The 22991-nt window shown below is 38.2% G+C and overlaps 1 protein-coding gene across 3 annotated transcripts in view; it reads right to left on the reverse strand.

Moving 5' to 3' along the window:
* The window catches only part of LOC134529683 (uncharacterized), a 236620-nt gene that overhangs the window by 180597 nt on the left and 33032 nt on the right, over positions 1 to 22991 (reverse strand). The gene's annotated exons all lie outside the window — the stretch shown is intronic.

Below are 22991 nucleotides of genomic sequence, written 5' to 3' on the forward strand. Positions count from 1 at the left end.
CATTCCACCCATGTTTAGTAAAAATTGACAAACATAATAAAATTATCTATTTACGTTTCGTGTGATTATATTAAGTACAATTAGCTATAAAAAAGGGAATTTTTTGGATAATTTCAAAAATCAGTGTATTTTCTCTCGTTTTCCACTAACACTGTGGCAATGATCGTAGCGTGTAACCAGATCTCTCTCTCCTCAACTTATGGATCTGCCGTCTGTGAGAAAAGCCCATACTGCACAGCTTATTTCATGCATCTGTTATCGATTTTACAAACTTAAGGCATGTTAAAACAGCCGAGTTCCCTAAGACCTGAATTACCTACGTCATTTGGTTTTAGATATAGCTCCATGTGACAATTGTTTTTTTTTAATTTGAAGAGGTTCTTAGGGCGGTAAGCGCTACAGTCACCATGACTATACGAAACAAGCTTTGCATCGTTAGCTGTCCTCGCAGACCACTCCATTTTATGTAGAAAGTAAAGATAAGCTGGACCCACGCCAAGATAAATGCTTCAGTTTGGTGTAAATTGTGTAGAAAATAAATTACAGTTAATTCTTTCAATGCATATGTAAGTAGTATGTAAATATATTTATTGGCCCTGGGTTCTGGGTGAGGTGCCTGGTACAGGTACGCCATATTGGATTGTGATTTCACGGTGGCCATCTTTGATGCCGACCGCCATTTTGAAACCCGCCAATTTGGATTACACTACTTTGTTTTCTTGAACATTCCACCATTTTGAATTATGACATCACGTCCGCAATTTTTAATTATGACATCACGACCACCATTTTGTATTATGACATCACATCAGCCATTATAGGCTACAGATTATACCAGCAACCATGGGTATGTAAGCGAGGCCCAGACTACAGAACCCTCAGTCCTTTTCTGGCTGCAGTGTAATGCCGATCGTCTAGTTTGACTAGTAAAGCACATATGTCACATAATCACCTATTATTGTGAACTCTACGGCAACTTTACCATCATTAACTCTGACCTTGAGGGAAGGTCTGCCATCAAGAGTGCAAACCCTGATGGCAGCAATGCCGATGGCAGCGTAATTCCTGTTGACAACGGCGTTAACAGGTGTACCTATTGTTCCAGCATTGCAAGAAATTTCGATGCGCGCATTATTATCAGAAGAGCAGACTTCAGAGACTTCCGCGGTTGAAGTTTCGCCAGTGTTGCCTGCAACCACAGAGACTTCAATGAGCAACGGACGTTCATTGGCATATTCAACGCGCCAGTGAAAATAATGTGGAACGTCTTTCACTACAACTTTAAGTGCTCGTTGCCACGAAAGAAGCTTATGTCCAAATAATGTACACAGAATACTGTTTCAGTGCGAAATGTGTATTAAACAATTTGGACGACGGGGATAACTTGATAATACATCTTATAACCATCAGAAGGTCTATGAGCTTGTCTCGGGAGACATAAACGTGTGACAAATGCGATAAGGTATTATTACATAGTAACAGTCTGAGTAATCACAAGAAAATGTGCACATTAATACAAATAATTGCTAGTAAGCCGCAATACCACCAGAAATAATTATTGATTTATTTATTTACCTGAGTTGGTCGTTGACAAAAGAGCAGTAATCAAGTGTCAGAACTTCAACGATCAGTTTTGTTTTAAATGGTGTATTCTGGCAAGATTTGTCGAGGGAAGTCATCAAAACCGTGTTGATAAGAGGTATTATGCTTTGAAATAAGTACCACTTAGGTGGTCTGGACTATTCAACACCAATACATCAGATAAAACGTTTTGGGGGAAACAATACCAAAATGTCAGTTAGTGTGTATACACTGAGAATAATAAGGTATGTCCAATATGTGTAACTGAAAAAGAAAGAAACACCATTTCGATCTGTTTGCTTTAGACAAATGAAAGAAATGCTGCACACCAATGTTCCATCAAAAACTTTTATTGTTTGTGAGATACCAGGTTACAAAACATCAGCACAAGATTAATTTGTGTAAAATGTGCTTTAAGTATTTCGCTGATCAATCTCGGAAATCGTGTCTACGATTTTACAGTTTCTTGAAATGCACAAAATAAAGTGTGGAGATGTACGTTGGCCAGAAAATGTTTGTGCTTGTTTGTACTTGTAGTAGTGTAGACTTTATGTAATAAAATTTATTTGTAAAAAAGGGGTGGTTTTATTTCCTTTAACCTGTCACTTTTGTGGTAAAACATTAAAATGAAGATATATTACATCGAATAAATACTTTTAACCTATAATTAACTTAAATTAATTGAAAAACATTTAAAGCAAATTGTTTTGGTATCGACACACAATCGAACCAAGTGCTGTAATCGATTAAATCATCATTTCACAAATGAGTAAATTTTTAATGAATTTTGGAATTTTTTTCTGAATTTCTAAGTTAAAAATTTAAGATTTTCAAGATGGCCGACAAGATGGTGGATGTTAATAAATAATACTGCTCTATAATGGGTAAAAATTAAACCAATATGGTGGGAATGTCCTCAAGTAGATGAAAACAATATGGAAGATGCAAAATGACCGCCATTACGCATATGATTTAGTGTAATATTTGCCTTGGTAGTAGTGGTGGGAGGTCAGTCTGCCAGCGCCCTCTGTGGAGGAAGGATCCATCGTTTTTTTTCCCTCACCGGGTTCGAACTAAGGATTCTAAGCTCTGTGGTGTAAGTGCATTTTTTACTCAAATTTTATTTAAATTTTAATTAAATTTTTTAAAAATATTTTTTGATAATAATTATGTATTTTTAATAGGCGGGTGTGACATAATTCACAATGGCGGAACATTCTATAAAACAAAATTGCATAATACATAATGGTGGAAAGTTCTAGAAAACAAAATGGATGATTTCAAAATGGCGGAAAGTTCTAAATCCAAGATGGCGGACATTTATAGAATACGAAATGGCGGAAAGTTCTTTAACACAAGATGGCGGAATTAAAAAAATTGTGGCCGGGATAAAGGTCATCCAAAATAGCTGCCAAGGTCAAGGTCAAAGGTAATTTAAGATGGCCGCCGTGACGACACGATATAAGATGTCGGATTGGCACCAGGCACCTCACCCAGAACTCAGGGCCATTAAAAACATTTACATACTACTTATGTATCTTACAAAAAAAAGTAATTTTCTTTAAATTTTAAAAAGTAATTTTTTATAACAGGCCTCGTTTATGACACCAAACTCGATAAAAAAAATAGACGGTGAACATAGCCTGTAACGAAACTACAACAATTCTGAATTAAAATGACTTCGAGCTGGTCTATAACACGCAAGCGTACAAAAGAAAGTGTGAAGAAGCCCACACTCTAAATGCAATGTTGAAGGGCTACCACCTCTTCTGCTGGAAGTGAGTGGGTGAAGGTTTGCCATGACATGATCAGCTAGTGATCGTGCAACCATCACGGAAACATTAGCAACGTCGCAGAAGGTTAATTCTAGCTTCATCGTATACTCCATCGAGATAAGCCAACTTAAATTTCTTCACTTTAAAAATTGGCACTTCTTACGACCCCATGTTCACTGGCATTTCTAACTTGGTTTTGTGTAGCGTAGAAATTGTGAAACGAATAATATTAATATCCGAATATTCTTTACAGCTTAATGAGCGTTACGCAAGAGGTGAAGAGCTCACAATCATCTTGGAGTTCTAGTAGCCCTGAGTACGTTTTTGGTAACCAAGTCTGACACAGATTCACGCAATGTCACGCAATGGTAAAATATTGGACTCGCCCGCAATCACTCCAAGCAATGCTCGGGTGGCTCCTACCCACAGGCAATGATCAACACCTTTCCGATTTCCCAGCGATGTGTTCGTTGTTTGTGTCCGTATCTGGCGATCCCGCTGTCGACAACACATAAAGCAAAACTAAATAAATACTTGTTCAGGGTTATCAGGAGTTCATCAAAAAACTTTGGTGAAATTATAAATAAAAATGTCTGTATTTAAATACACACTATCCTTGCATATACTCGCAAAATCCTCATAACTAAAAAAAAAAAAAATAGTCTACGCTAGTGCAGTTAAGCGCTTGTGAAACTATGCACATATTTGTCCACCAAGGCACTCAGAAAAAGGTTGGGTTGAGCAACGAAGGTTTTTTTTTTTGTTTATGAAGAAACCAACGTTTATTTGCTAAGTTATTTTATTGCTAGGTTGGATTCAAAATGGAAAAAAAATACCCTTCGTATTGTATACCAAACAAAACATACATTTCCGTAAACAAAAGCTGTCCAAATAGAATGAAATATTTATTTACATCTCCATATTTTTGTTCCGCCGTATATTAACAAACAATATCTTATCGAATGAAACCAATATCTTAGAGTAAAATCAGTTAAATTAAATCTGAAAAGATTTGCAAGTAAATTTTTTTATTGAGCTGCAAAAATTAAAAACTCTACTGCTGGTGGCTAAATCGTGTTCTTGTGTTTTACTGTTTAAATAGCTGGCCACAATGTTGAACTATGCTAATTATGGAAGCAATAAATATTCACGGAAAACTGTATGCGAATGCATCAAAAATGTTACTTTTCGAAAAGATTAATAGTTTGCGAGAAAGCACGGGTAAAGTGGTGCTCGAGAAGCGACGAATTCAAAGCGAGAACTTGCAAGTACTTTGCCCTTTCCAACCCTTTGTTAGCAGAACGTCCATTCCTCATCATGACTGTACTTCATCGTTATAAGTTTAGAGCGCATAGCAAAAGAGGTTCGGTGATAAAGGCAGGAATTTCCAAGTTAAAATTTTCCGGGTACTTAAGAAGGATAAAAACTTTTATTCAGAACTTCGCCAGGTGCTAATATTATACAGTTTCTCATTTGAATTTAATCCGTTGCTGTCATAGTAGTAAAATATATTAGCTGAGAGAAGTTCAAAGGATAGAATTTCAAATATTTAACTGCAGCCATCAAAGCAACAATAATTGAATTTTTTTTCTGTTTTTGAAATCAATTGCAAATGAAAATGCGTATAAATTATACTGAACCACAGTTAATAAGTTAAATTATGAGTAGAAAAAAAAATTCACAAGTGTGACGGTTAAAAGACCCAAAAGACTAAAATCTAATTAAAATTTCGGGACATACGTCATTGAATAGCTATGATATACTGCACAGACGACGCAATATTTCACAAAAAAAAAACCTCAGTTTTGATGTTATTAAATGTTAAAAACAAAAAAAGTATTTTCTTAAACTTAAAACCGACAAGGAGTATAGAAATATTGAGACTAGACAGATGAAATTAATAGATACATGCGGACAATATTGGATGGAACAACACAGTCTACAAAAAAGTAGGGGAATACATACCTCTGCATACAAAGGCTTGTATAATATATACTACGTAAATAAATCTGGTAACGTACTTATACTTTATTTGCCATAAAAACATCTTACATTTAAAATAAATATAAATTTTTCATAAACAAATGTAAAAAAGGTGCTATGGATTCGTGGGAAATTAATAATACACCAAATTATAGTTTTATTACTTACATTACATATTTAAGAAGTAATGAAAAAATACATATTTTTTAAATTGAACTTAACACAACTTAAAAATTATGGCTTCTTATGAGAAACAAGAGCACTGTTGCAAAAATTTGTGTCTATTTTCGTTATAGATACACACAGAATGTGTGTGCCTTGCTGTTAATGTTCTTATCAATGCGCAAATGCAAAGGAATATGCAATTTGGGATTTATCGGACATAATTTCTGTTATATAAGTTATTATAAGACTTCCAGTATGTAAATACGGCTTGTATTTCAATTATCTTATGATAAACTACACATTTTTAATTAGAAAAATTAAAGGTGTGATAAACCTATTAATTCAATACATTAATATACAAGAAACAGCTAAAAACCCAACGAAATGAACGAAAGCTAGTTCCTAAAACAAGTAGATTTGTATTATTACATCACAAAGAAAATAGTTTGAAATTTTTAAAACTAAAATCAATATGTTAAATTTTTACACAAATAGCGAATAAAATGTGCGCCTAACGGTTTAACGTTTATAGATGATTATATTTAGATATATGCATATATATTTATGTGTATGTTTATATAACTGAGTGTTAGTGTTCTAATTATGGATAAAAAATTAAAATGTGTTTTTATTTTACGTATCTATTAAAATTATCCAACACAAATATTCAATAGAAATAGTAATTTCAAGGTATTGTATTGTTTTTAACATGCAATTTTAGTCTAATTTCATAACGCAATTTTCATGATCGTAAATTTGAAATATAAAGCACTTAAATTCCTTTTCTGGGAAAGTTTACAACCATGCTTAAGTTGCTATCCACTTTTGGCATGTAATTTACTAGTTCTTCACTCCTAAATATTAATATGTATGTTACCTATACTTAAAAATAATTACAATGTCCACCTTGAAAGAACTCGTTTAGATGGGTCATTCAAGAGATAGCATAATGTTTAGACTGAAAGGTGTCAGCTAAGGTATGCAGTACTTCAGGAAAATAAAGTACATAGGTCATGGATAGCAATGATTAGCGGAATGACGCGCCCCATCAAATGGATCATGAATTGTGTACGCTGACGGAATGTAAGAAATGTCCCGAAATTAAGAAACTCGTATTTCTGAAGTGAAACTTATTTTCTGAGGTGCTACAATTTTCGAACGTTATGAAAATTCCGATAGAATGAGGGGAATATTAAGGTATGTGGTGGGGGAACCATTAGAGGAGACGACAGGGGAGAGGTAGAAATGACGCAGCATACTTGCACACTTGCATACGTGCACACTTGCATGCTTGCACACTTGCATGCTTGCACACTTGCATGCTTGCACACTTGCATGCTTGCACACTTGCATGCTTGCACACTTACACACTTGTATACTTGCAGACTTGCATACATACTTGAGTAATTGCACACATGCATACCTGCACCTTTGCATACGTGCACACTTGCATACGTGCACACTTGCGTACTTGCAAACTTTACACTTGCATACTTGCATACTTTCTAACTCGCATACTTGGGCAATAGCATGATTTAGCGCGCGCAAACTTGAATATATATTTTTTTTAATCGGCGACCTCAGCCAATGTTTCCTATATCTAATAATATAACAAGCAAGAAGTTTCACTTCTGTCGCGGTTGGACTCCACGCACACATTAAAACAATTGGTTGTCTGTAAAGTCGGTTTACGGACGATCGTTTAACGCGACAACGTCATAACAAAACATTGATGACATGATTGCATACTTTTATAAATAAAATTGAATCATTTTTATTGAATTATCACTATTTTGTATGGATAAAAAGGAGTGAAATGAAATCTACAATTTAATTGATAAATTTACTTTTATTTGCACTCATTAATTCAAATATGTTTATTACTTTAAGGAAGAGATTATTTTAACTATAACTTTTATACATGTTTGATATTTAACTTCTTCCAATCTGTGTTATTATGTTAAGGATAGTACGATGATAGGAAAAGTAGGAAACGAATGGGAGTGTTTCAAGCTTAATGTGCCTCGAAAAAGTCTAATCGATGGTTGTTCCAATCTAGTGGAAGAGAGATAGATGCAGCTCAAGCGTACAATGAGCGTAACGGGACACCGCGTAACGGGACAATGAGCGTAACGGGACACTCTTTCGTGCGTGCAGCCGGCGTTCATCGACTTATTAGACGTTGTCACGTCAAAAAATTAAACATGCAGTTTTCTCACATATGGCTTTGTGACGATAGCGTGGGCACATAACTCACATGCTCACGGTCACGCCTGTGGGATATTTGATTCGGCTTCTTGGTGATGCAGTCTGGAGTTGCGGGTTGCCTATACCAGGTGCTGGTGGGCCAGAGCGTATGGTATCTCCCCTTCTGCTTGGTGCTTGCTTAGAACGCACTCCCCAACAAATTACATCAGCAGGCGGAGGAGTAATAAGATGAAAGCCCGCAATGATATTATCGGATGGCATCAGCGATACAAAGTTTCGTCGGAGAAGGCTAACCCTTCCAGCTTTACCACCGCTTCGGGCAGTGCAAGTATAAAAGCTAAAATTATCATCTCATATGCTGGACAAGTATGTGCATATAGTTGCTTGCTTTTCAAGTACATGTAGAACATATCAAAGGCTTACTTTCCTTTGAGTGAATTAAAAAGAGAGAGTAGATGCCATTTCTCTATGGAACATGATGATTCGTCTGCAATAAGAGCGAAAAAGTGAACTGAATTGCAGTTAAATATTTAGTCATTTATATGAAGTGAATTGTTTAAGATAAGTTGAATATTCGTTGGCTGTTTTGGACACTAGTATTTTTTTTTTAAATTCTAATGTTTACAGGTAATCTTTGACAGGTTTCAAATATTATTTAAAATAATTATTTAAAAACTACCCTATACCCTACTCTTCTTTACAAAATAATTTCTCTATTATATACCCGTGAACTTATTGCTATACAAAATATTATATATTTTGGTAATTGTTAAAAATATAAATGCGTATGTAATGTTTTATTAATCCTACGTTGTAGATTGTAATTTTTTTAATATTGTAATTTCATATGGTTTATATTTTCATTTTATAATCCTTAAGAAAAGCAGTCACTTCAACACGACTCTCAGATTACTAATATTTCGTCGACCACATGCCACACGTAACCAGAAAACATATTATTTAGGGTATTAAGACCACACAACAGTTAGGTTGATTAAAAATATATATAAGGTACTGTGTTTATTCTGGTTTTATTCCATAAATGCTCCCTAATATGTATCCAAAAACAACATATTTGGATTAATGTTGAATAAAGGAGTTTTGTTCAATAATCACCATTCAAAATGAAAATTTTATAAGCTTTTCTAAAGAAACTTCCTTCTCTTTCTTTTATAATCAGTTCCATTTGTTGATTGGAATTTTCATTTTAATACGTAACAGATTTTGTAATTTTACTGTCCAGGTGTATGTGTACTTAGCGTAAATATATATCCTTATTTATCTCCAAACTTGTTAGTAAACCTTTGGGAAGGATCGGATAATGCACATTTCCTTCTTTTATTTAAAAATAAAAATCGATACACCAACTATGATTTTTATTATTCTAACTAAAATTTACTGAATTTTGATCTCATGAATATTCACTGAATCCTGACGTTTTATGTAACGCGCGGTTGACTTAAGTGAATGTTGCAAGTATCTGTGTCGTATGGTGCAAAGGCACTAGAACCGGGGAGACTGTGAGCGTATGGGGGCGCTGCGCCACAGCGTTTCCCCCTCCCCTCACTCCTGCAGTGCCCTGGCCAATACCCCCCCCCCCCCCCTTCACCCGGGGTTGGCCGCTGCCGGTCCCGACTTGTCGGCGGGCAGTGACGGTGGGGGGCGGGCAGTGACGTGCTTGAAGTGGAGGGGAGGGTGGTGCCGGGCGGGAGGGGAGGGCGGGTGCTGGCAGCTGGCGCGCCGGGGCCATGTTAACTGATCCCGCACGCGTCACGCGCGTCACGTGCGGCCGCTGCGCGCGCTGGGGCGCGTTCCGTAAGGCTGGGCGCCTTCTCGCTCATTTTCATTTTTTTTTTATTCGCATCACTGATGGAATACGAAAAATACCGCAGTTTGGGACATATAAAATTCAGAGCTTTTAAAATTGTTTCAAGAAAAGTGGTGGAAACAGATTGAAAAGCCATCGTGAATTCAGCACTCTTTAAACTATCATTTTTCTATCGATATTAAAGATGTAACCTCTTATAATAATAAAATATAACTTAATGTAATGCATGAAATATATAACAATTGGCAACATTTAACATTTTGCTTTGTGAAATCTTTAATTTACGAAATCTAACGCAATATTTCTTGAGTTATTGGTCTGGTCTACAAATGGGATTTTGCATAAAATTAGAACACTTGTTACTTGTATTAACTCATACTCATCGTGAAACAGAATTGATAATAAGTTGTTCAGTTATATATTTTTTGGCATGGGGAATGTATGTTCTTTTTTTTTTATGTCACGTGCTCTCCATAAATCGCGCTTTCGTCCCAGAAATTACGATTTGTAATAGAGTTTCCGTATTTGGTAAGCCTCTTATATTCTATAGTTTGCACTGTTGATATATTTTCTTTTGGTTATTTTGTGTGATTGAGAAACTTTTTTTTATTTAAGATGTGTTTATTGCTGACTCCTGTGTGTAATGGTCCGATTTATGGGATTCTTGACTGACGATAATAGTTTCATAGAATTCTCCTGATTATTGATCCTCAATGCCAGGCACAATGAACCCTTGAAAGACATATGCTCATTTTATAAAACTACTTGAATTAAAAAATATCAGTTGTTGAAAATTCCGTTTTAAGGTAAGAGTATGATTAAAAATAATATATCATGCCATTGAAGTAAGTATAATATGCAGAAGACTGCTGCAGAAAGATAGAGGAGGAAAGGAATCTAATTACCACTGAGCCAAATGAAATCGTCCACTTTGCCTTGGGGTCATAGTAGAATACTACAGTTACCAATATACAGCGGCAGAGAAAATTTAAACTATAAAAAGAATGTTGGTGTTGTATTTTTTTTCTGGGGTTTGCTGACTCAGATGTCTGTTTTTTGTTTACCGATATAGATATCAAATACATAATTTCTGATATAAGTGTGCTAGAAACTTTTTTTGCAAAACCAAAACCAAATAAAAATTAACTTCGTTTCCCTTCTAAAGACGTTTTAGGAGCAGTGAGAGTATAGGAGTTCGAGACCACCCTATGCTTAAAAGGAACCTAAAGACCATTCCTGCCAAAATAGTATGCTTCCCCTCCCCTCCCCAGACCACCCAGAACATGTTGCGAGACAGATACGTCATCCCCCCACTCCTGGTGGTCATCTCTCACCTCGAGGAGGACGAGTTGGTAGGGACACTGATTGGTCGAGACTAGTGTGGTACGCAGTAAAGTGCGGATGGCATGGCGCGTGGAGGAAGAAACACCCAAGATCCAAGGAGCCTGCCCCGCCGAAGGAGTCCACGTGTCAAAGTTATCGTCCAGAGTCATTGGTCCAGCCCTAGCTTCCAGTCGACTGAATAAATGATGTTTTTAGCTTCGGCACGTGTAGCATCCCCTCCCCCTATCTAATGGCACTAAGCCGACAGTTGCACTGGCTAGAGTACGAAATGTGAAGTATTTAATAGTGTTAGTAGTATGTAAATGTATGTCCGGGGACACGGGTTCTGGGTGAGGAGCGAGGAGACAGTCCGCCATCTAGGATTGTGATTTCACGGCGGCCATCTTAAATAAATATTTTCAAGATGGCGTCCGTAACGATAATTGATACAGTGGTGACATAATTCAAAATGTCGGGTGGGATGTAAGACGTTTCTATTACTTTTCATTGAGAATTTTTTAAATACATTAATAAATTACTGGATTACTCTCGCCGGAAATCGAACCGAGGACCGAAATCGTTTAAATAACTAAACATTTGAAGTAGGCAAATTTTAATATTTTTTGGAAATTTACGGAATTATAGCATTGAAATGACGGATTTTCAAGAAGGCAGCCGTAACGAAACATGCAACGTTTTTAAAATATTTTAAATCAAATTTAGATAATTTAATTTTTTTATAAATTTTAAAACTTTTTTCAGTAAAATCAGATAATAAATAAAGTGTTCCAAGATGGCGGACATGATGTCATACTCGCTGACGATATATATACCTTGACATAAGTGGTGGGAGGTCAGTCTGCCGATAGCTTCCCTGGAGGAAGGACATGTCGCCATTTTTTTATTTAACCTCGCCAGGTTTGAACCGAGGACTGCGAGCTCCATGGCGTCAGTGTACATAAATTTTTTATAAATATTTTTTAAATTAATTTTTATTATTAAATTCGATTTTTTTTATAAAATTAAAAAAAAATTCTCGATTTTCTAACATTAAAATTACGGATTTTCAAGATGGCGGCCGTAATGGAAATCGCAATGGTGACGTCATCAATCAAAATGGCGGTCGTGGTATACTTATTCCTAGAAATGGCTTATCGGAGGCTTTAGACTTGGATTCTTAAGCCATTTTTAGGACATTGTGTTCTTTCTAAGGCAAAATGACATTTGAGGTTTTCGAAATCCTAATTTTTGAATTGCGGAATTTTTTGAGATTTTTTGGCGAAATTTAAAAAAAAAATGGAAATTTAGGTGAATTTTGAAGTATTTTGGGCAAATTTTGGAGGTCGAAGGTCAAGGTCAAAGTTCAAGGTCATCCAAGATGGCCACCATGATGTCACAATCCAAGATAGCGGACTGTCTCCTCGCTCCTCACCCAGAACCCGTGTCCCCGGACATAAACTTACATACTACTAGTGTTGTAACTTTTGGCGAATTGCCTTCAGAGAAATTTGAATACTTTTAAATTAAAATATATATTATTCATATTTTTTCTTAACGTGCAAGCCTGACGCTAGCCCGAGATAAAATAATACACTGCATTGACTGTGGTCGACTTGTAGAACGCACGAAGGATAGAAACCTCCTTTCTTCACCCCTCGTCTTGAGAGTACTCTAGCCGGACCACAGCGTCCTACCTGCGCCGATAGGGAAGTGAAATGATTTTCTTAGAAAAACAGTTGGCCGCCTCTCGCAGCGCCACTCGGGAGCATTGCGTGCGTGCGCCTGACATCACAAGACATGCAACCCGCAAAATTTACAAATATAGTTACTTGGAAGTAGTAAAATCATAATGTGCTATGCCTAGCAACAACACGGTCAAGACAGGCAAAATAATTTACATAAAAAACCAATACTTTATAACCAAGTATGTACAAAACTTTGTTAACATCGCCGACAAGTGCTGTACAGAACACAGCAAAACACAAGTGACTGTACATGGAGAAACAAGTACAACAAAACCCTTCCACAGAAGTGACCTTCATTCATTCAACTAAAAAGCGTGTTGTCTTTATTGCGGAAAGACGGTTGAAAGGAAGCTTACAAGAAGCACCCACATCGCTATCTAAAAATATGATGGAAACTGTCCTTAACTTTTACAAATTCGGAGTATGTGCGCAAAGAGGTGTGACATGTGGTAGAAAATTGTTTTTAATATATCTGATAGCGAATGTGTTGATATTACAGCCGAAGTGCAATACCATAAAAACTGTGTTGCATGACTTTCAATCGTTGTTTCAAGTATGCCAGGCCTTCCATCTGAAAGTGTGGCTGGAAGACCTGTTGACGAGTCCAAGTTAGAGACTTTCAATAAACTTTGCAACTTCCTAGATGACAACGATAATTGTCGGTACCTACTGTCTGACCTTATGGAGTACCGAGAGTGACACGTTGTATAGTAAAAAGCACCTGAGGATGTTATTGTCAGATGCTATGGCAATACCATTCTTATCTTAGGTAGCACGAAATGTTGCGGAACTGTTGTTTCTTTGAAGCCAGTTGCAGCGAGGATTTTAAAGGACAATTGGTATGCCAGCCAAAAAAAAAGGATGCTATTGATGAAAATAAGAGGATTATAGACGTGGCTATTAGCATCTTCCAAGAGAAGAAAAGCTATCAAGTTTATGATTGCTCGACATATCCAACCTGCGAAGAAATATCTAACGTGTGAGAAAATCACGTATGAGTGATACTCACTCATCTTTTTTTCTGGTTTAATGAAACCATTTAAATGCCCCTCTTGCATACAGAATATGTTTAATGTTGCGCACTCTGTCATCTCTTCTATGCGTCCACGTTAATTTGTGTCATGTTGGAATTGTAAAGTTTCTTCAATGACATTTCCAGTCAAAACATCTAATAAACCATCTGCATAATTTAGGCTGGTCTGTTTCATACTGCGAGATCTGTAAGTATAAAACTTACCTAACAATGAACACTTAAAACTACGTTCTGAATCCTGTGAGGCTCACTCTCACTTCAGCTGCTATGAACCAGCATAGTCTGCGAGTAAGAGGTATGGCTATAAATAACCGGACTAAGGTCATAACACTTTTTATTCGTCACCAATCACAGCAGAAGTTTTATCGCCTTCAATGTACTCCCCTTGGCGATCCCTACACCGCTCCATATGACGTTTCCATTGTTGAAGTCCTCTTCTGTCAGCTAGTTGAGAACCTCCGTCGCTTTTGCTTTAACCGCTTCCACACTTTCAAATATTGTCACCTTCAGCGCCGACTTTACCTTGGGAAATAGAAAAAAGTCACAGGGGGCAAGGTCGGGCGAGTACGGTGGATGTTCAAACAAGGTAATGCGGTATTTTGCGAGGAATCCTTTCACAGACAAGGCAGAATGGTCTGGTGCATTGTCTTGGTGAAGGATCCAGGATATGGTCTTCCACAAATCGGGTCTTCGTCTTCTCACACGCTCACGTAGGGCCGTCAAAACCTCGATGTAGAAATGTTGATTGACCGTCTGACCCTCGGGTACCCAGTGAACGTAGAAAATGCCACGAATGTCGAAAACGACAATCATCGTTGCTTTGAATTTGGATTTGCTCATCCTGGCTTTTTTTTTTTTTTTGCCTTGGCGAGCTTGGGCTCTTCCAATGCATGGATTGCCTCTTTGTTTCGGGATCGTAAGTAAAAAACCACGATTCATAACAAGTAATCACCTTGTCCAACAAATCTGGATTAGTGGCGATGTTGTTTAGGATGTCAGTACAAATGTTCTGTTTTGATTCCTTTTGCTCGGGAGTGAGGAGTTTCGGCACCATTTTTGCGCAAACCTTCCGCATGTTAAATTATTCATGCCAAATACGTCGAACACTTTCTTTGTCGATTTCTGTCATTTCAGCAAGCCCTCGGATGCTCAGACGACGATCAGCGCGGATTAATTTACCAATTTGTTAAATGTTTCCGTCCGTTTTTGACGTTGAGGGCCGTCCTGGGCACCGATCGCCTTCGGTCGTTTCACGCCCTTCTTTAAACCGTTTAAACCACTCAAAAACCTGTGTGCGGGATAAACATTCATTTCTTTCATTTCTTGTCTAGGGAGCTCAGGGTGGGGGAAGGACCATCAGACACAGTCATGTTCAAACATGTCGCGGCACGCTCGCAGTTTGCTGGGAGCAGCATCAGTTCGGTTATTAATAGCCACACCTAGTATATAACCTAGTCCAGGTGTGGAAAGGTAATCTATTTTCAGGCTAAACATTTGGGCGGGACAATGAAAAAGGGACACTAAAATCCTGTCACAACCACTTTACCACCGGCGCCAGAACACCTACTGCACCTCGTACGTTGTGAGTGCAGAAGAGAATGCTCCCGAAATTGCGAAGTGGGCTGATATGCACCTCTATGTGCGGCGAATTTGCGGGAAGGTCCTGCTTCAAATCGAGATATTCCGGATTCAAAGGATGAATACGATATAGAAGGTAACTGCGATACCAAGGATCGTGTCTAAGCCAAACATACCAGCGCCTAAACCAGAGAATATTATGCAAAACGAGGACCAGTTTAATGAAAAACAAAATTTGTCAGACACACCAAACAGTAATTGTTTATTTACACATTTTCACATTTTTTTATTTCAAAATTCACATCAAGGTACCAAATTAAGTCTACAATTCTTTAGTGATAAAATACTGTTTTAGCATGTTTTAAAACCTGTTTTACAGAAATGAGTTAGATTAAAAAAAAGTTTAGTAACAACAGCATTTCCAAATGGTTGTGCTTTGCTGAGTTATGGCATTTTTTGAAAAAAAAATCTAATGTGCCAGCTATTTATTCAGAACTTAAGGGTGTTCCCCATACAGTATTTTTTTTATTATTCTGGGGAAGTAGTACAGTGGGACCTAAAAAAGTATATTAAAAGGAATCAGCTTACTTGTAATTATATATGTCTATGATCTTAATTTGCCTATACTACAGTCGGGCATGTGTTCGTTTTTAATGACCTACCAAATGACGAGAAGAAACATCACAATAAAAATGATGATGTGTTTTCTTTTCCCTTCTTTCCTGGAAGGACCGTGCGGTAAAGCACCTCGGAGATTCTTCACCGAAGAAACTGCCTACAGTGCCAAGACCATGGAGGATCTCGCAGCGTTCGCGAGGCTGTGACATCGCCGGGCCTCTCTCGAGTGGGTCCTCGGATCTCCGGGTGCTCGACGTGCTCCGCGAAGCGTCGCGGGGAAGGGTCAAAAGCCACGAGGCTGGATGGACCCGGCACCCAGCCGCTCGGAGAGTCATCGATTGGAGCGTCCCGAAGGCGAGGCCGAGAGCTTGCCTGCAGCCGCCCTTCGCCTCTGCGGAGCTGTGGCGCGTGCCGATGATATCGGGCCCGAGATATATCACACGAATATTGAAACCCCTCATATTCTTACAACCGGGCCGTGCAGACTGAAAGTCAACGAGGTTTTAGCACATTTTTAGTACTCAATGTTTCAATTTTACCAGGCTTCTGAAATTATATTGCATAAACATGGTTATTACTGTATATCTACATTAAAATATTTTATTAGTAACATATATATTGCTCAGTTGTTATAATATTATCACATTTTTAAAAACAGATTTCATGACTTTTGTATGGGTTAATATTCTGGTGCTTCAAGTTTAATGTAACCTGTGGATGTTGTGAAGCAATCCCTCATAAAAAAATTAAGTCATCTTAAAACTGTTTCTATTGAGAATACTAAGTGTATGTACTGTGAATTTCCGAAAAATTAATTAACATAAGTAGTATGTAAATAAATGTGTGTCCGGGCACAGGCCTAAGGCTGTAGTGCCTGTGGTGCCACCGCCATCTTGGATTGTGACGTCACGGTGGCCATTTTTGGTGTCAGATTTCCTCAAAATTCCTCAAAAATAACACAGATTTTCTTAAAATTAATGTAAATTTCCAAATTCGAGGAAAAATGCCCATTTTGAGGTAAAAATTTCAGTTTTATTTCTTAAACATTCAAAAACTCAAAATTCGGAATGCCCCAAAAGACTTCCGCCTTAGAAAAAAATAAAATTCCTAAAAGCAGCTAAAGACTCCTGAAAGGAGGCCGCCCTGAGCTGCTATTGTCATTACCTCGACCTTGACAAAAAAAACTGGAAATTCTTTCATTTTTGATCAAAAGGGTCTGAAAAAAATTCCAAGTAATATTAAAAAATGTTTACTTCAAACGTTGCACTTTCCGTTACGCATGCATTATTTTTTTTTCAAACCATATTTTCCCCCCGCCATTTTGGATTCTAGAATATTCCGCAATATTGGAATATAGAACATTGCACTTTTCGTTACGGCCGCCATATTGGATTTTCAAACTTTGCAATTTTATTTACGGCCGCCATATTGAAAATCCACATTTTAATGATAAAAATTGAAAACAATTTATAAATTTATAAAAAAAATTATATAAATTTTTTTATTTTAAAACGCACTTACGTCATGGAGTCCTCAGTTCGAACCCGGCGATGCCATTCGATTAAAAATGACAATGGATACTTCCTCATGGAAGCCACCGGCAGACTGACCTCCCACCACTAATGCCAAGGAAGATATTATGTCGGCCAGTAATACGTCGTGGCAGACATCTTGTTTTCGTCTGCTGGAGAGCGCTGTCGCAATATTAGTTTAATTTTTACCCTCTAGGGTACAGTATTCATTTATTGCCAGAGCGGCCACCATTTTAACATTTGTCCTCCATCTTGAAATTCACTAAATATTTACCTAGAAATTCGGAAAGAACAAAAAAAAATTTAAAAAAAAATCATAAGTTAAAATAAAGATTTATTCGAATTGCTTCTGTCATTGGTTCGATGCTTGATCAATACAAAAAAAATATTATTCTAGGTAAAAACAATATTTAATAATTCATGTTCAAAATACTCAAAGCGGCTTAAGTTTCTCATCTACCAGCCTCCAGTAACCCGATAAGGCCACCATCTTGAAAATTCAAAATATTTGACTAAGAAATTCGGAAAAAATTCCAAAGATCATCAAAAAATCACATATTAAATGCAAAGAATGATTCGATAGATTTTCATCCACGGTTCGATCCTTTACGGATGCAAAATAAAGTTAATTCAATTAAAATTACCATTAAAGTGACAGTTCAATAAATAAAACAAAATTACAGATAAAAAATTAATATATTATTATAAGTACAAAAAAATTTATAAGCTTTTCTCCATTTCTACAATCTTCTTAGAAGGCGAATCGAGACCTTTGCATGCCTTAAAATGTTTTTTCGGGGCAGTTATACATGACAGTCGATTAACCAGAAACATTAAGATGTTAGCGAGAAATCTTCAGTCGATTAACCAGACACGTACAATCGACGACCAGGAAAATTAAATTCGTGGCCAAGCATGAACAGTCAGCAACCAGACACGTCCAGTTAGAGGCTAGACACGACCAATTGGTCGTTAGGCACTTCCAATTTGTGGTTAGGCACTTCCAGTTTGTGGTCAGGCACATTCAGTTGGTGGCCGGACACATCCAGTTGGTGGCCGAACACATCCTGTTGTTGGCTAGACATCTCCAGTCAGTGGCCAGATACATGCAGTCCGTGACCAGTCATGTATTGATGTAAGCTAGACACATCTATTCAGTGGTCAGAAACTCATGTCCAGTAGGTGGCCAGCCACATCCAGTTGGTAGCCAGGCGCATACAGTAGGTGGTCAAACACTACCACTCAATTGCCAATAAGTATTTTTCGTCGAAACTTGGCAAACATTTTAAACAGTTCATGTACAAAATCATGCGCATTGGCCAAGTGTCAATATAAGAGGTAATATTCTCCGATATTTGACCAAAATTTTTAACAGGTCATGTTCAATGTCAGGCGTATATACCAATCGCTTCCGAACCACGAAGCTAATCATGACCTGAGTACAGAAATATCGATGCTCATTCGTCGTCATAAAAGAAGTACATTCTAAAAAGAAAGCACATTCGTCACATTCAAAAAAAGGAAGCCCATTAAAAAAGGAAACACATTTAACGAAAAGGACACACATTTGTACGAAAATTCAAATTATAGGATACGACCTCATCAAAATGATACTATCAGTCGCAAAACGTGGTAGGATACAATGCCTCCAACAGTCTTTGGCTCTAAAAGTCATTGGCTCCAAAAGCCATTGGCTCCAAAATTATTTAGCTCCAACAGTCTTTGGCTCCAACAATCTTTGGCTCCAACAGCTCCAACGTTCTCCCAAAAGTTCCAAGTGCTCCAAAACTCCAAATGCCCCCAAAACTTTTAAATGCTCAAAAGCTCCAATTGCTCCAACACCAATTGTTCCTACAGCTCCAAGTGATCCAACTGTTCCAATGCCTCCAAAGCTCCAATTGCTCCAAGTGCTTCAATGCTTTAATTGCTAAAATTGCTCCAATAGCTCCATTCCGCGACGGGCGTTAATTTATCTCCTACAAAAATCTGGTTACGTGTAGTTCTGTTTTTCGAGAACAGATGGCGCCACGTGTTGCATGTAAGAAAATATTTTTTTTTTTTTTTTATGTGGGATGTGGGATGCTCTCTCACGATCGCAAGAGAAGGGGGGCTTCGCTAGACATCAAGGAGCAGGAAGTTTGTCTTGTATGACAGTATTTCTCAGCCATCTCAATACATAGTAATCGACTGAGTAATGAATCACCTTTGTTTGAATTCCACTATATATAGGCTATATATATGTATATATGTGTATGTATATATATATGTATATATATATATATATATATATATATATTGTAAGTGCTGATTTGGTAACAGGAATTTACTAAATAAGCAAAACTCTGAATAAAATTGCTTATCTCACTATGAAAAAAAAAACAATATTTTCTGCAAGGATTGTTTTCCCAGGAATAACCAGAAACACTCGGAGAAAACTAACAGGCAATTTGTCAATCTGTCCAGGCAGGCCGACCGTCCCCGTTTAGGGCAAACGAATTTCATGAAATTTCCTTCCTGGAACTGTTGGGCATCGAAAATACATTTTTAGGTCAAAGGCCTTTAGCTTCAGTCGAGGTCAATCAATATGGCAGCAATGACGCCATTCAAAATAGTATTGAAAGTCTCGGGGCCATCGGTGTCTGACCACACCACATACCACAGACAGACAGACACCAGGTGTCGGACCTACATAAATATACAACTTAAGGTATGTAAGATTGGGCTATACAATGATTTGAATTAATATTTATTCTACTTTCTGAGGTGTATCACTCTATGTATCACTTTCAGGCACGGTTTCACATTCCATGTTGATATTTTCATTTTTGACGTGACAAAGTCTAATAAATCGATGAACGCCGGCTGCACGCACGAAAAGTGTCCCGTTACGAACACTGTTCCGTTACGCTCATTGTACGCTTGCGCCGCATCTATCTCTCTTCCACTCGACTGTTTATAAAGTGAACTGAAAAGTTAATGTGGTTTTCATTGCTTATTACAACAACAATTTCGGCAATAAAGGTTAATTATTCTTGCATTTTAAAAATCTGATTACTAGTATAACTTCAAGTATTTATTCTTTTATTATTAAAATAAAAATGATTCAATTTTATTCATAAAGTATGCAATCATTTCATCAATGTTTTGTTATGACGTTGTCACGTTAAACTATCGTCCGTAAACCGACTTTACAGACAACCAATTTTTTATGCTATTAATTTTCTGTAAGGATATTTATGTCAATTTTAAAAGTTACATTTCTGGTGTTTATTGTTCTCTCGCCAATATTTTCAAAATTTTATCACTTAGTGTAATATAATTGTTGTAAATATTCGCACAAGTGTTTGAAATTATTATCACTTACGCGACTTTCTACGTCCACTATATTAACTTAGAGAATATCTGATGAAAATATTTGTGACAGAACAAAAAATTAAAGAGAGTTTTAAAGATTAATTTACTGAAATAGCTCTAACTACCAGTATGACGAGAAATATATTAACCTTGGCGTGTGAGAATGAGCCCTAAAGGTATAACCTTAATTTTTAAGGCAAAATAAAACTTGACTGTTAATCTATTTAATGTGTACTAATGCCCATATGTGAGTAGCCACAGGCACACAATAAAAATACAATATTATACGTAGAAAATCCCATTGTTGGTTAAATAAATATGACATGAGGTAATAAGTGAGTTTACAACATTGCACGCATATAGTTCGTAAAATACCTCAGCACCTTGCGAGGGGTTGTACACGACACCAAACAGAATAGAAAAATCCAGTCAACATTGGGTGTAAAACGTGGCAATTACGACGAGGAAAACTTGTAGTGCGCTAATAAGGGACATGAGTGCAATAAATGTGTGGCGGCAGGCAAGTTGATGTGCGTCCCCTATCGCCACAAGCCACCCACACGCCATCTCGCCAACTGTTTGCACTAAACAGTCACGCTTACCGCAAGAGGGTTGTCATGCACCCATTACCGCATGCGTGCTGCGTGAAGCCGCGATGGTACATCATCTGATGGTCTTCACGCTTGCCACAAGAGGGTTTCACGCACGCATTACCGCATGCGTGCTGCGTGAAGCCGCGATGGTACATCATCTGATGGTCTTCACGCTTGCCGCAAGAGGGTTGTCACGCACACATTACCGCACGCGTGCTGCGTGAAGCCGCGATGGTACATCATCTGATGGTCTTCACGCTTGCCGCAAGAGGGTTGTCACGCACGCATTACCGCACGCGTGCTGCGTGAAGCCGCGATGGTACATCATCTGATGGTCTTCACGCTTGCCGCAAGAGGGTTGTCACGCACGCATTACCGCACGCGTGCTGCGTGAAGCCGCGATGGTACATCATCTGATGGTCTTCACGCTTGCCGCAAGAGGGTTGTCACGCACGCATTACCGCATGCGTGCTGCGTGAAGCCGCGATGGTACATCATCTGATGGTCTTCACGCTTGCCGCAAGAGGGTTGTCACGCACGCATTACCGCATGCGTGCTGCGTGAAGCCGCGATGGTACATCATCTGATGGTCTTCACGCTTGCCACAAGAGGGTTTCACGCACGCATTACCGCATGCGTGCTGCGTGAAGCCGCGATGGTACATCATCTGATGGTCTTCACGCTTGCCGCAAGAGGGTTGTCACGCACGCATTACCGCATGCGTACTGCGTGAAGCCGCGATGGTCCATCATCTGATGGTCTTCACGCTTGCCACAAGAGGGTTTCACGCACGCATTACCGCATGCGTGCTGCGTGAAGCCGCGATGGTACATCATCTGATGGTCTTCACGCTTGCCGCAAGAGGGTTGTCACGCACGCATTACCGCATGCGTACTGCGTGAAGCCGCGATGGTCCATCATCTGATGGTCTTCACGCTTGCCGCAAGAGGGTGGTCACGCACGCATTACCGCATGCGTGCTGCGTGAAGCCGCGATGGTACATCATCTGATGGTCTTCACTTTGTTTGTGGGACACCCAAAACATTGTGTCTGCAGTGTGGAAACAGTCTTAAAGGACTGTATTTAAAGGCAGTGACTTTTAACGACGTAAATTCTGATTAATGCTTATTGACCATCGCCAGGTGTGGTTCAGCAGTTTTTCCTGCAAAGTTCTGAGTGTTTAAATATGGCGACGGTGAGGTAGAAAGTGACTTCACGTAGTCACTGCATGCTATCTCCTAAAATTTCCCGAATCCGTGCTTGCTGTGGTAATTGAGGTATGAGTAGTTAATATAGGGTTCTAAGTAACATGGTATTGCACAGAGGCATACAAGCTATGGGAACACTTGAGTAACCGACTCGATTCTCTTCAATTAGATTCATATCGCGAGGAATAATGGAGTGCGGTGGCTTAGTGGTAATTAACTGGACTTGCGTTCCGGAGGAACCGGCTATACTGATTTTGATTTTTCACTGTTTCCCTTTAAGTATTTTTTTTAAATATTCTTGTTATGTATCGCTACATGTTAAGCCGCGTCCACGTATTAATAAGTGTCAACCTAATGCCAACGCGTAGCTCGCGACCCTTGGAAGAGTGTGTGTAAATCTCTGACGAGGTTCCATAACCCCGTCACGAACATGCCAGTGCAACATGGAGTACACTTATCGTGATGCG

The sequence above is a fragment of the Bacillus rossius genome, chromosome 2, assembly GCF_032445375.1.
Source record: "Bacillus rossius redtenbacheri isolate Brsri chromosome 2, Brsri_v3, whole genome shotgun sequence".
Taxonomy (NCBI): domain Eukaryota; kingdom Metazoa; phylum Arthropoda; class Insecta; order Phasmatodea; family Bacillidae; genus Bacillus; species Bacillus rossius.